The sequence below is a fragment of the Artemia franciscana genome, chromosome 9 (assembly GCF_032884065.1).
Source record: "Artemia franciscana chromosome 9, ASM3288406v1, whole genome shotgun sequence".
Taxonomy (NCBI): Eukaryota; Metazoa; Arthropoda; class Branchiopoda; order Anostraca; family Artemiidae; genus Artemia; species Artemia franciscana.
The window spans coordinates 49,481,981-49,493,879 of NC_088871.1; the positions used below are offsets into that span (position 1 = coordinate 49,481,981).

The following is an 11,899-nucleotide window of genomic DNA, read 5'->3' on the forward strand; positions in this document are numbered from 1 at the left end:
TGAATAAAATGAGGAGCCTGAAGAAACAATTCCGTCAATTTCAGCAGCTCTCCACTGAATGAACTTAGAAATAATAGTAAGGTCTTAGATTAAGGAAGTAAGATCGTAAACGTGGTAAAAAAAAAAGACCAGAAACTGGATGCTTTGTATTGCTGAAATTAAAATAACTTTTTAAGCACATTCTGGGGCAAGTAAAATTAGTAGAGCCGATTTTATATTTGGAATTTTCTGGAAAACTAGGACGGAAAACAGGGTTATGTAGACTACCACTATTGTTCCATTTTCCCGTATCTGGGTACGGCACAGAAATATGCCAAAAAGGGAACAGTATGCCAAAAATTAGGAAGTGAAGACGGGTCGTTCCGTTTTATGAGAGCCTAATCAAGCAATAAGTTTAAAAATAAAGCCATGGGTTTTACAAAGGAAGATAAAGAAGCTTGTAAAAACTCTCATAAATGATGGAATGAAAAACTTTCTTATCAATTGAACTTTGGAAGGCCATCACCCATGGAAACTCTCTGTTCATTCTAAAAAACTCGTGAAACTCGAATTTACATTTTGCTTGAACAATGTTATTCCACCAGTCATGAGACTGGCAAAGGGACCGAATAGATAGTATAAATCAGTATAGAGGCTATTTTGTATCTCTTTTTGCAGTTTTAAGAGTTCCTTTGCAAAAAAAAAAAAAAAAAAAAACGCTTCCAGATTGCTTTTTACTCCTTTTAAATTTTAACAGAACAGCCACAGTAGAATATATTAGCAAAAACGAATCATTTGAAGCTTGATTTTGGGCCAAAGCCATCATAAGTGTATTACCTGGCTACATTTTCATTTTTTTAATTTGTTGTAATTATTACTAGTGTAGACTGCTACATGGATACCAGATTTCCAGCCCATCTTTCCAGAAAGCTCCGAATGTAGACACGAATTAGATATGGAGAAGGAAAATCCTTACAATTTATCATGAAAATCGTCAGATGTCAATAAAATATGTCCAGTTGTGCCAAGTTAATTTTATAAAGCTTGCTCACCAAATAAATATTCCAAATTAGCATTATACATAATTTCCCCATAAGACAAAACACGGCAGTGGAATTATTGAGACATATTTTTTTTTCGAATTTGGTGTTTTGGGGTACAAAGTCCTAATATAAACTTTGCAACAATCTTTATATAAAACATCTTGTATCTGCATCTACATCATAAAACATCTATAAAACATCTACATCAAGTATCTGCCTATTACTCTAAAGTATGTACATGAATTATAGTAGATTGTTCTATGATCTATGACTTTAGGAGTCCGAAACATTGAAAAAAACTCTATGGGGTTTTTTCTTTCAAGACTCCGAGGTATAGTTCCTGTTTCTTTTGTTGATCGCGACCAGTTGTCATTGAGCTTCGAGGTAGTTTATAGGTCAAGTCAGAAAGTGTTTAGCAATGAAAAATAGTAGGGACGGTTGTCTCCCACAGCTTACGGATTGTTTTGTCTCATATTCCATCATGCTGTTTGAAGACATCATAGACGGGACAGAGATAGACATCTCTCATGTAGATCATCACAGACATGATAGACCTCATGAGCTAATGAGTAGTATGTACATTCTATATCTTCTTTGTTTGTTGCTTCTTTTTTTTAGCTGGCTTAAAAGACAGAGCTAAGGAAATTATTCTTTATTAACGTACGTGACACACGTCAATCTATCCAATAGTTCAATGACTTATGCCTTCATTTACTTCCATGCCGCTTGAAACCATATTTTTACAAAGAGTCTATTAGACATTTTGAAAATAACAATCCCTTATCTACAAAAATGTAAAATGGTGTATTGTTTCGATAAATACTGTTAAAGATCGCGTTAATTTGTTTGTTGCCCCCTAGGGTAATTGCACTGAGTCAATGACTCGAAAATATCGGGAGAAGGCTCACTAAAAAGAAAGTTGTGCGTTTTAATTGCCAGAAAAGATTGTGCTACAATAAAATAGTATTTTTTTTCTGGAATTTTCAGGCTGATTTTAGCCAAAAGGACGCCGGACAGTAATCGGCTGATAATTATGTGATAGTCAGTCGGTTTAAATTTATCCCAAAACTATGTAGGCCCTTTTGAGGTTAATAGTTTTGGAAACAGTAATGTTTCACACGAGCACATTTCTTCCTAAGGATGAACGTACTCCTACAAATTAAATGGTTATCTTTTTTAAGATTGATTTAAGTACGTTTATTAATTTAGGCCTGATGAAATTATGTACATTGGTGTAAAATTGTGCATCAACCATTTCGCAAAGCGGCCGCCAGTAGATCTCGGTGTTGATGAAGAGAGTGTGCCTAAGATCTAAAACAATTTTGATTATGTCCAACTTTCCTAATACTCGGTGAGTCTTCATATATAAGTAGAAACATTTTGGAAAATGGTTGTAAATGTGTATGTAGAAATGGATCCCTAATCCTTTTTGATTCCTAGGAACATTTTTATCTACACCTTATAATAATTGCTACACCTTATAATAATTGCTCGGAAGTGACAGGGCCTATCCCACTATAACAATCCCTTTCTATGTAACATAAAAGATTACATTTACATGCCTACCCGTACATAGGTGGAAAAGCGGGGCGAGGCACCATGAGCGTTACGAGAAAATTTTTCGGGGGGGGGGGAGCAGTTGTCACCACTAGTGGATCCAAGGAGTTGGGGGGATACCCCCGTCAATACTTTTTTCTGGACCCCCTTTTTCCTGTTTTTTCTTCTTTTTTTACTCTTTTTAGGATAAATTTGTCAATTTGGTCAATTATTGTCACCTTTGTCACATTACCCCCCGCACAAGATTTTGCTCATTGGCATCCTTGTCACATTGGGCCTCCCCCAAGATTTTGCTCTTGATCCGCTCCTGGTTGCCACCAGGAGCTTAGTGTTCATGAGTTTAAAAGGTAATATTTCTTACTTCATATTTATATACAATGTTTAATGTCTTCCTGTTTCCGGGATGTCACCCCCTCCTACCAACTTCCATGGAGACATCCCTATAAAACAGGTTTGTTTGAATCTTTTTTAACCATTGAAATGGTGACCCAATAAATTATTTTTTATATTCCATCCGCTTCCTTCCTAATAAATATTCAAGAGGTGATTTTTTTCAAGGATGTTTATCTTTTGATGTGTACTTTGTGGAGCTTTGGGGGTTTGATAAAGGGGTAAATCTAAAAATAATCCAGTTGAGTTTTTTTAACGTGCGCTAGGCCTTGATGATAAGTTTAATGGTTTAGTGCTGATAGTGGGCATAGGAAGAAAGCGTAAGAGACATAGTAAGTTAATTAGTGTCGTTAAGCATTGGGAAATGGTGTCATCGATTGAGGATAATAGGCTAGTAAAAAGAAGCATTTTAATGATGCTTCAGGATAGGAGGAAGGACTCGTGACGAAATCATGTGAAGAATATATTAGACCGTGCAGGGCTAGGTAATTGTTGGAATGAGGAAAATTAGATAGGAGGGGTGGTAGGAGCTATATCTAGGTTTGTTGCTACTAGGTTAGAGTCTCAGGAAGTTCAGGTTTTGAAAGCCGGAAAGGCCGCCTCGGTATCCCTGGTGCTATATGCGGAAGTAAGGAGAACTGGGGCGGACAAATTTATCTAAAAAATGGGATTAACTCCAGAAGATTTAAAGTGGGTAATATCTGTAAGGGGGGATTTTAGTCCTTTTGGAGAACAAAGGAAACGCATAAGAAGGGATAAATTGAAGGATAGTCCTTACAGTGGCCCTATGTGTGGAGAGATGGATGAGTGTTTGCAACCTTTTTTTGGGAATGTAAGGAATTGAGGGAATTGCGGCCGCAAATATTTGATATGGAGCTCGGGGGAGAGATGGGATTTTGTAAATTTGATATTAATTGTTATTCAGATATAAATAATATTTGAACATTCGTCTGGCAATGTATGAAGATTCGTAAAGATTTTTTTCGGGTAATCAGTTTTAGTGTTTTTTTCAGTTTATGTTTTGTTATTGTATTTTTGCTTGTTTTTTGTGTGTCACCATATCCCAATAGGTCTTTTATGTGAATAAATCTATCTATCTATCGTTATTGAAGCCTTGTTTAATAAAAATTTAACAATAACTTATAAAGAGTAACCCTTGTCAATTAAAACTGAAACTCTGAATAAGTGGCAATTACAAAAGATATAATAAAAAAATTCTATTATCCATCCTGATTCTGAATATACAAAAAAATATTAACTTTAAAGTTACTCATTTAAAGCTAGTAGCACTGGAAATTTGAATAATTTTGTAACTAGTTGGCGTATACAGCGGTAGGTTGAAGAGAGCACACCCCCCCCCTGATATAGTGGAATAAATTTTGTAAATTTTTAGTTTTATCGTACTTGCGTCTTACCCATCAAAAACTATGGACCTGAGAAAATTTGTCAAGTTTTTAAAAATAGAGGAAAAGATCCCCTAGAAGTCATGTAATTTTAATTAAAATCACACCACCACATTCAGCGTATCAAAGAACCATACTGTACAGGTTTCAAGCTCCTATCTGGAAAAGTGTGGAACTTTGTAATTTCTGTCAGAAGAAATATCACAGACGCGAGTTTATTTGTTTTTCTTCAGGGTTGATTGCATAAGCCCAGTGGGCCTAGATGCTCGAGGGAAGGCTCTTTCTAACGGAAACAAAAAGTTCTAGTGACCTTTTTAAGTGACCAAAGCAATCGGAGGGCAGCTAGACTCCCTCCCATGCCAATTTTTATCCAAACTTTGATATAGCTACTTTATTCATCATAGTGGAAAGGCTCAATAAATATGTTTTTGGACATAACATGATCTCCCACAGCCTTTGGGGAAACGTCTTTAAGTTATATAGTATGCCCATTGTTTAAGTAAAGTATTTGTTATTGGGAAATATACATACATTTTTCGGATGGGGAGGGAAGGACAAATTTTCGGCTAGGGGCATTTCGCGAGGGGAGAATTTCCCATGGATAGGAAAGTTTCCAGGAGGTTAACGTTTCAAGGGGAAATTTTACTCTGGAGAAATCTGCTAGAATTTCGATTCGAAATGTCTTTACATGTCATGCTTTCTTTTTAACGATTCAAGTTTACGGGTGAAGATTTTAAGGGTAACCGTCCAGGGTAAATTTTCGGCAGGATTGAGTTTTCCCGAGGATATTTCCGTGGGGAGAAGGATTTTTCCGTAGATATCCTGGCAATATTTAAAAACGATCAGAAATTAAATAAAAAAATAAGGGTTTCAACTGAATGTAAGAAGCAACATTAAAGCTTAAAACAAACAAAATTATTACGTGTATGAGGGGGGTTTCTCCCTCCTCAACACATTGCTCTTTAGCTAAAGTTTAAATTATGTCCCAATTCTTTAAAAGCGACTCCTGAAACTCAATTAGAACTGTTTAATTAGAACAATAAATAAGGGTCGAAAAACTTTAGCGTAAAGAGCGAGGTGTTGAGGAGGGGGAAACTGTTTTAATTTACGTAATAATTTCTGTTCGTTTTAAATTTTAATGTTGCTCCTTACTTTCTGTTGAAAAAACATTTTTGTTTATTTAAATATCGTCTTTTGAAATGCAAACTCGAAGGCAGGGCTAGCAGAAACGCGGTTTGGCCAATCGGTTCAAATTTGAAAAACATTGGACCTCACAATCCTAATTAAGCATAGGCTGTATTAACTGTTGTATTTTAAGAGAGGTTCTTCTTCAAATATATCTTGATTTTTTATTTTTGTGTGTGTAAAATTCTAGCCAAGAGACTAGTTTCTATCCTGGCTAAATAATTGACACTTTCAAATAGGCTTAGGGATTGCACTAGGCCTAGTCAAATTGCCAAGCCTATGATGAAAAGCATTTGTGCAGCTACTCAGAGTAAAGGGTATTAGGTTAAATTCTAGTTAATTGACTTCTTGCTATCTCAGAAAGGGTTTAGGTTAGGAAAATGAAACTTTCAGTGATGGGTCTACAGGTTAAAATATGTCCCAGGAAGGTATTTTAAAGTACCAACCTCCACTCCTTCTCCCTCTAGAGGGCCCTGAAATTTGCCTACATGACAGGTCTATACCTATTGAAATTTTGACAAAACAACATTTTACCTTAATTTTCAGTTACTAGTTGCTTTTTCTCTGCCTTTAGTTCTGAAAATAAAATTCCTGTTATTTGAGTAGAATTCTGAGCCATATCAATGTTTTTTTTCAAAAGTTAGGAAATGTATTTGCATATATTTAAAACCTTATAAAATAGAATTGAGCAAAGTTATGAAGCTGAAAACAATTTTGTTGTACTTCAATTAAGCAGAAGATCTATTTTGCAAGATTTCGTTTTTATAACAAACATATTTTTAAAGGTCATCAAAGGTCAGGGCCCTCTAGAGGGAGAAGGAGTGGAGGTAGTTGCTTCAAAATACCTTCCCGGGACATACTTTAGCCTGTAGATTCATCCCTGAAAATTTCATTTTTCTAACCTAAACTCTTTCTGAGATAGCAAGAAGTCAATTAACTAGAATTTTACCAGGTATTATTCTAGATCAGGGACTCCTCAGAAAGAGAAATCATAGTGGTAAATATGTCACTTATAACATAGTTTAGGTAGGACCAAGGACAATACTCCAGCTTTTTTATTGGAAGGGGGGCAAGAGGGCTCCATATATTGATAGTCAAGGAACATGGGATATATAATAATTTTTTATTTGCATTGTTAGGGGGCAAATGCCCCCCCCCCACACACAACACCCCTGTTGTTGTTTTCTTATGCTTTATTATAGGTTATTTCAAGCATTCAATTCAGCTGATATAAGAGCTTTACTGAAGGTCCTATCCTTGTCTAGGCTAGCAGACCAGTCAAATTTATTAAAGTGAATAGTGCCATATACAAGAATAACAAGGTGCAGTTAAGGTAGGAAATGTGGTTAGTAGCTGATTTTGTATTAAATTGGTAGTTAAGCAGGGTTATGTTCTGTATCCAATTGTATTGATCATTTTGATGGATTTTATTGCAAGGAGCATAGGAAAGGCCTTGTTTAATGAAAATTTTACAGTAACTTATAAATAGTAACCCTTGTCAATTAAAACTGAAACCCTAAATAAGTGGCAATTACATAAGATCCAATAAAAAATTTAATAGCAATAGCAAAAATGTATTAATTTTAAGGTTACACATTTAAAGCTATCAGCACTTGAAATTTGAGTAATTTTGCAACTAGTTAGCATAAAGAGTGGGAGGTTGAGGAGAGGATAGTTCCCCTGAAATAGTGGAATAAATTTTGTACATTTTCAGTTTTATTGTGATCCCTTTGCTAATGCCAAATATGTAAGTTTAGTTAAGTGTAGTTTTACCCATCAAAAGCTACAAAACTGAGAAAATTTTTGAAAAAAAGAGGGAAAGATCTTCTAGAAGTTATATAATTTTAATTAAAATCATACCATCACATTTGGAATATCAAAGAACCTTACTTTAGAGGTTTCAAGCTCCTATCTACAAAAATGTAAAATTTTGTAATTTTTCCCAGAAGAAAGATCATGGATGCTTTTTTTTTCAGGGTTGAACCCAGTAGGAGTAGAATATCAAGAGAGAGAGCTCTTTCTAACAGAAGTGTAAAGTTCTAGTGACCTTTTTAAGTCTCCAAAAAAATTGGAGGGCAACTAGGTCCTCTCCCATGCCACTTTTTTCCCAAAATTGCCCAATCAAAATTTTGATATAGCTATTTTGTTGATTACAGTGAAAAGGCCCAATTACTATGTCTTTGGAGATAACATGATCTACTATAGCCCCTGGGGAAAAGTCTTTGAAGTTAAATAATTTGCCCATTGTTTAAGTATAGTATTGTTATTGGGAAGCATACATAAATTTTTTGGCTGAGGAGGGGAGGATGAAATTTCTGCTGGGGGGATTGTGCAAGGAGAGAACTTTCCATGAAGAGGGAAGTTTCCAGGGGATGAACATTTCAAGGGTAATTTTACACTGGGGGAATTTGCCAAAGTTCCTATACAAAACTTCTTTATATGTCTTGCTTTCTCTTTACCAATTCAATTTTACAGGGGGAGATGTTAAGGGGAATTTTCCAGGGTAAATTTTCACAAGGATTGAGTTTTCCAGAGGATATTTCAGGGGGGGGGGGATTTTTTGTGGATGTCCTGGTGATATTTAAAAAAACAATCAGAAATTAAATAAAAAAACGAGTTTTCAACTGAAAGTAAGGAGCAACATTGAAAGTTAAAATTAACAAAAATTATTATGTATATGAGGGGGTATTCCCCTCCTCCACACATCACTCTTTACACTAACATTTAAATTATGTCCCAATTCTTTAAAAGCAACTCCTGAAACACAAGGGCAATTTAATGAGAACAATAAGTATTTTTTTGAAAGTGTCAAAAAACTTTAAAATGGAGAGTGAGGTGTTGAGGAGGGAGCAACCCTCCTCACATATGTAATAATTTCTATTCACTTTAAAGTTTAATGTTGCTCCTTACTTTCTGTTGAAAAAACTTTTCTATTGATTTAATTATCTATTGAAATTATCTTTTGAAATGCTAACTTGAAGGCAGTGCTAGCAGAGCAGTGCCTCACTCTCCATGCTAAAGTTTTTTGACACTTTCAAAAAATTACTAGCAGTGCTGATTGGTGTGCCCAATCAGCTCAAATTTGAAAAACATTGGTCCTCACGATTCTGATTAAGCTTATAAACTATGTAGGATCTTAAGAGAAGCTCTTCATCAAATACATCTTGATTTTTTATTTTATTTCATTTTTTTTTTTGGGGGGGGTGGTGGTGAATTCTAGCTAAGAGACCAGTTTCTGTCCTAGGAATCTCAGGCTAAATAAACTAAGTCTAGTCAAATTGCATAGCCTATGATAAAAAGCATTTGTAAAGGGTATTATTCTAGATCAGGGACTCCTCAGAAGGAAAGATCATAATGGTAAATATGTCACTTATAACATAGTTTAGCTAGGATCAGGGGAAAATATCCAAAATTTTTATTGTGGGGGGGCAAGAGGGGTCCATATCTTGATAGTAAAAAAGCATGGGATATATAATATTTCTTATATGCATTATTAGGGGGACACTGACCCCCAAACAATGCCCCTGGCTAGGACAAAAGTGAATGCTTCACTTGATGCCTTTTCTTATGCTTTATTATAGTTCAAGAATTCAATCCAGCTGATAGAAGAGCTTTAATGAAGATCCTATCCTTGTATAGGCTAGCAGACCAGACAAATACATTAAAGTGATTAGTGTTATTCTTGTTATACAAGAATAACAAGCTGCAGTTAGGGTAAGAAATGTGGGTAGTAGCTGGTTTTGTATTAAATCAGCAGTTAAGAAAGGGTTGTCTTCTACACCCAATTATATCAATCATTTTGATAGATTTTATTGCAAGGAGTATTAGAAAGGCAATGGGAGAACATTGAATCAAATAGGGAGGAATATACTTACCTTTATTTATTTATTTATTTATTATTCAAAAAGAAAAGAAAACACATAACAACAATAATAATAAAGATCCTAGAAGCAAACTTGTTAAGGACCAAAACAACAAAAAATTGTAAATGAAAAAGAGAGAGAAAAAAAAGAAAAGAGAAAACAAGGGTAATTAAAGCAAATTGAACAAACATTTAGAGAAATATAATATCAAGATTTTAGTACATTGTTGTATAGCATCCAAAAACTTGTGGATAGCTTGACACTGGAGGGTATTAAATTCCATTGAATTATAGATTTATAAATTGGGGATTGCTGGGCGGAACTAGAGATACACCTGGGGACAATGAAGGAACGGTTGGATGAACGGAGACAGTGGCCTTCAGAATTATTACTATTAAAATCAGATAATAAGTGGGGAGGAAGATTTTTATGGTAAGCGGAGTATGCAAGGGATAGATTTAATTTTTTGATGATTTGTTCAAAAGGGATAATACCAAAATCGGAGTACAAGTCCTTGGTGGGATATAGTCATGGCAACCGAAAAACTGCTTTGACGGCACGGTTTTGAGCAGATTTTAATTTATTGGTAACTGAAGGATAAGTATTGCCCCATACAGATCAGCAGTATGAGATGTATGGGTAAATAAAAGAATAATAAAGGGTGACAAGGATATTGGGAGGAAGAAAACAATTCACACAATTAATTATACTTACCTGTCGCAAAATTATGGCTCTGATATAGGACACATGTGTTGCAAATGATAGGCAGAAGTCTATGTGGACACCAAGAAACTTGGCAACTTCAACCTGCAGGAGGAGATTGGTAGAATATTTTAGGCCAAGTGCCGGCTGAACTTCATTTTTTTTTGTAAGGGGTTTGAAATAATACCACCTGACTTTTCTTGCTGTTAATGGTCATGCAGTTAACGAGACACCACTCCTGTACTATATTCAGAAGGGTTTGAGTAGAGGTGACGATGGATGGTAAATTAGGACCGGTGATGAAAAAGTTGCTATCGTCAGCAAAAAGTACTGGGTGCACTGATGGGCCCAGGTCCATAATCAAATCATTAATATAAAGGAGAAAAAGTATTGGACCAAGAACAGAGCCCTGTGGGACGCCCCTCCGGACAGGTAGGGGATGTGAAGTCGCCCTGCCCAGTCTCACACTCTGTACTCTACCAGAGAGATAAGAACCAAACCATGAGAAAGGAACTCCGCGAATCCCTAGGTTATTAAGTTTACTTAATAAAACACTGTGATCGGCCATGTCAAAGGCCTTTGAGAAATCCAGAAATAAGCCCAATGCAGTATTTTTAAGGTCAAGTTGGGAACGTATAAACTGTGTGGCGTCTATTAGTGCATGAGCAGTTGAAAATTTGGCACAGAAGCCATATTGATGAGGAGAAATCAACGAATCTGATGAATGATTCCCAAATACAAAGGGAGAAAGACGTCGGAATATAATTCTCTCGAGCACCTTAGATATAACTGGGAGAAGTGAGATTGGACGATAATTGCTTATCTCAGATGGATCACCTTTTTTATGAATCAGGATAACAATTGCTGATTTAAATATTTCTGGGAAGACTCCATTGGTCATAGACAGGTTTGCTATGTGCACAATGGGTTCACAAATATAGGAAGATACAGTCCTAAGAAGCTTATTACTTATGCCAAAGAAGTCTGGTGTACTACTATTAGAGAGAGATTCGATAACTTGAAGCACCTCTTTGCGATCAGTTGGAGAGAAAAACATGGATCTGGGATTCTTGCTTGGGTGTACTGACTGTGAGAAGGAACAGGATCCTAGATTAGCCTATGCTGATGATTTAAGGATCCTAGATGAAAGTGAGAGCAAAAGACACGCCTAAATGTGTGTTAATGATGTCTAAAAATTCTGATGATTCTGTTCCAAATATTTTTCCTTTAGTCTAAGGGAAATCAAGTCTCTTTGTTGAAAGGGTTCATCACAAAAACAAGCCAAAGCTGAGACTGGACCATTTATTGCATCACGTTTGTTAATTAATTTGGTCCAAGTTGAGCTGCATTCGTTGTTAATATTCTCCACTTGTGTTATCGTGTTGCTATAAGAAGACGTAGTTGGGAATCAAATCTCTTTCCAATACGTTCTTCTTCTTGTTCCCCTTTTTGTTGCTTTTATAAAGTTGGTTCTCAGCCAAAGAACATTATCGTGCTCATTCTGAATTAATAATTTACAGAATATAAAGCAGCCCAGCTGTCCCGATCCTGGGACAATATGTGCATGCGCTCTTCCATGTGATGGGGGGATTTACAAAGTGTTAAAAAGCAAAGATATCTCATTATTTTCCTAAGTATCCAATAGGACATTTTTCTTCAAGCAATAACAAAGAAAGGATACTATTTAGAAAAGATCGTACCCAGTTAAAACAAAAAAAAACTACAAAATACATTAATAAACAATGCACACGCATCAAACGCCCATAAATTAAGCAGT

General features: G+C 35.6%; 1 protein-coding gene across 3 annotated transcripts in view; it reads left to right on the forward strand.

Annotated features, from left to right (window-relative positions):
- Positions 1 to 5,593: 5,593 nt before the first annotated feature.
- Positions 5,594 to 11,899, forward strand: part of LOC136031511 (DNA-directed RNA polymerase III subunit RPC7-like) — a 20,285-nt gene continuing 13,979 nt past the window's right edge. For 2 of the 3 annotated variants that reach the window (XM_065711177.1, XM_065711179.1), the window contains exon 1: positions 5,594 to 5,694. The gene's annotated coding sequence lies outside the window, so the exon portion shown is untranslated. The remainder of the gene's footprint in view (positions 5,695 to 11,899) is intronic. The other variant, XM_065711178.1, reaches the window with a different exon arrangement.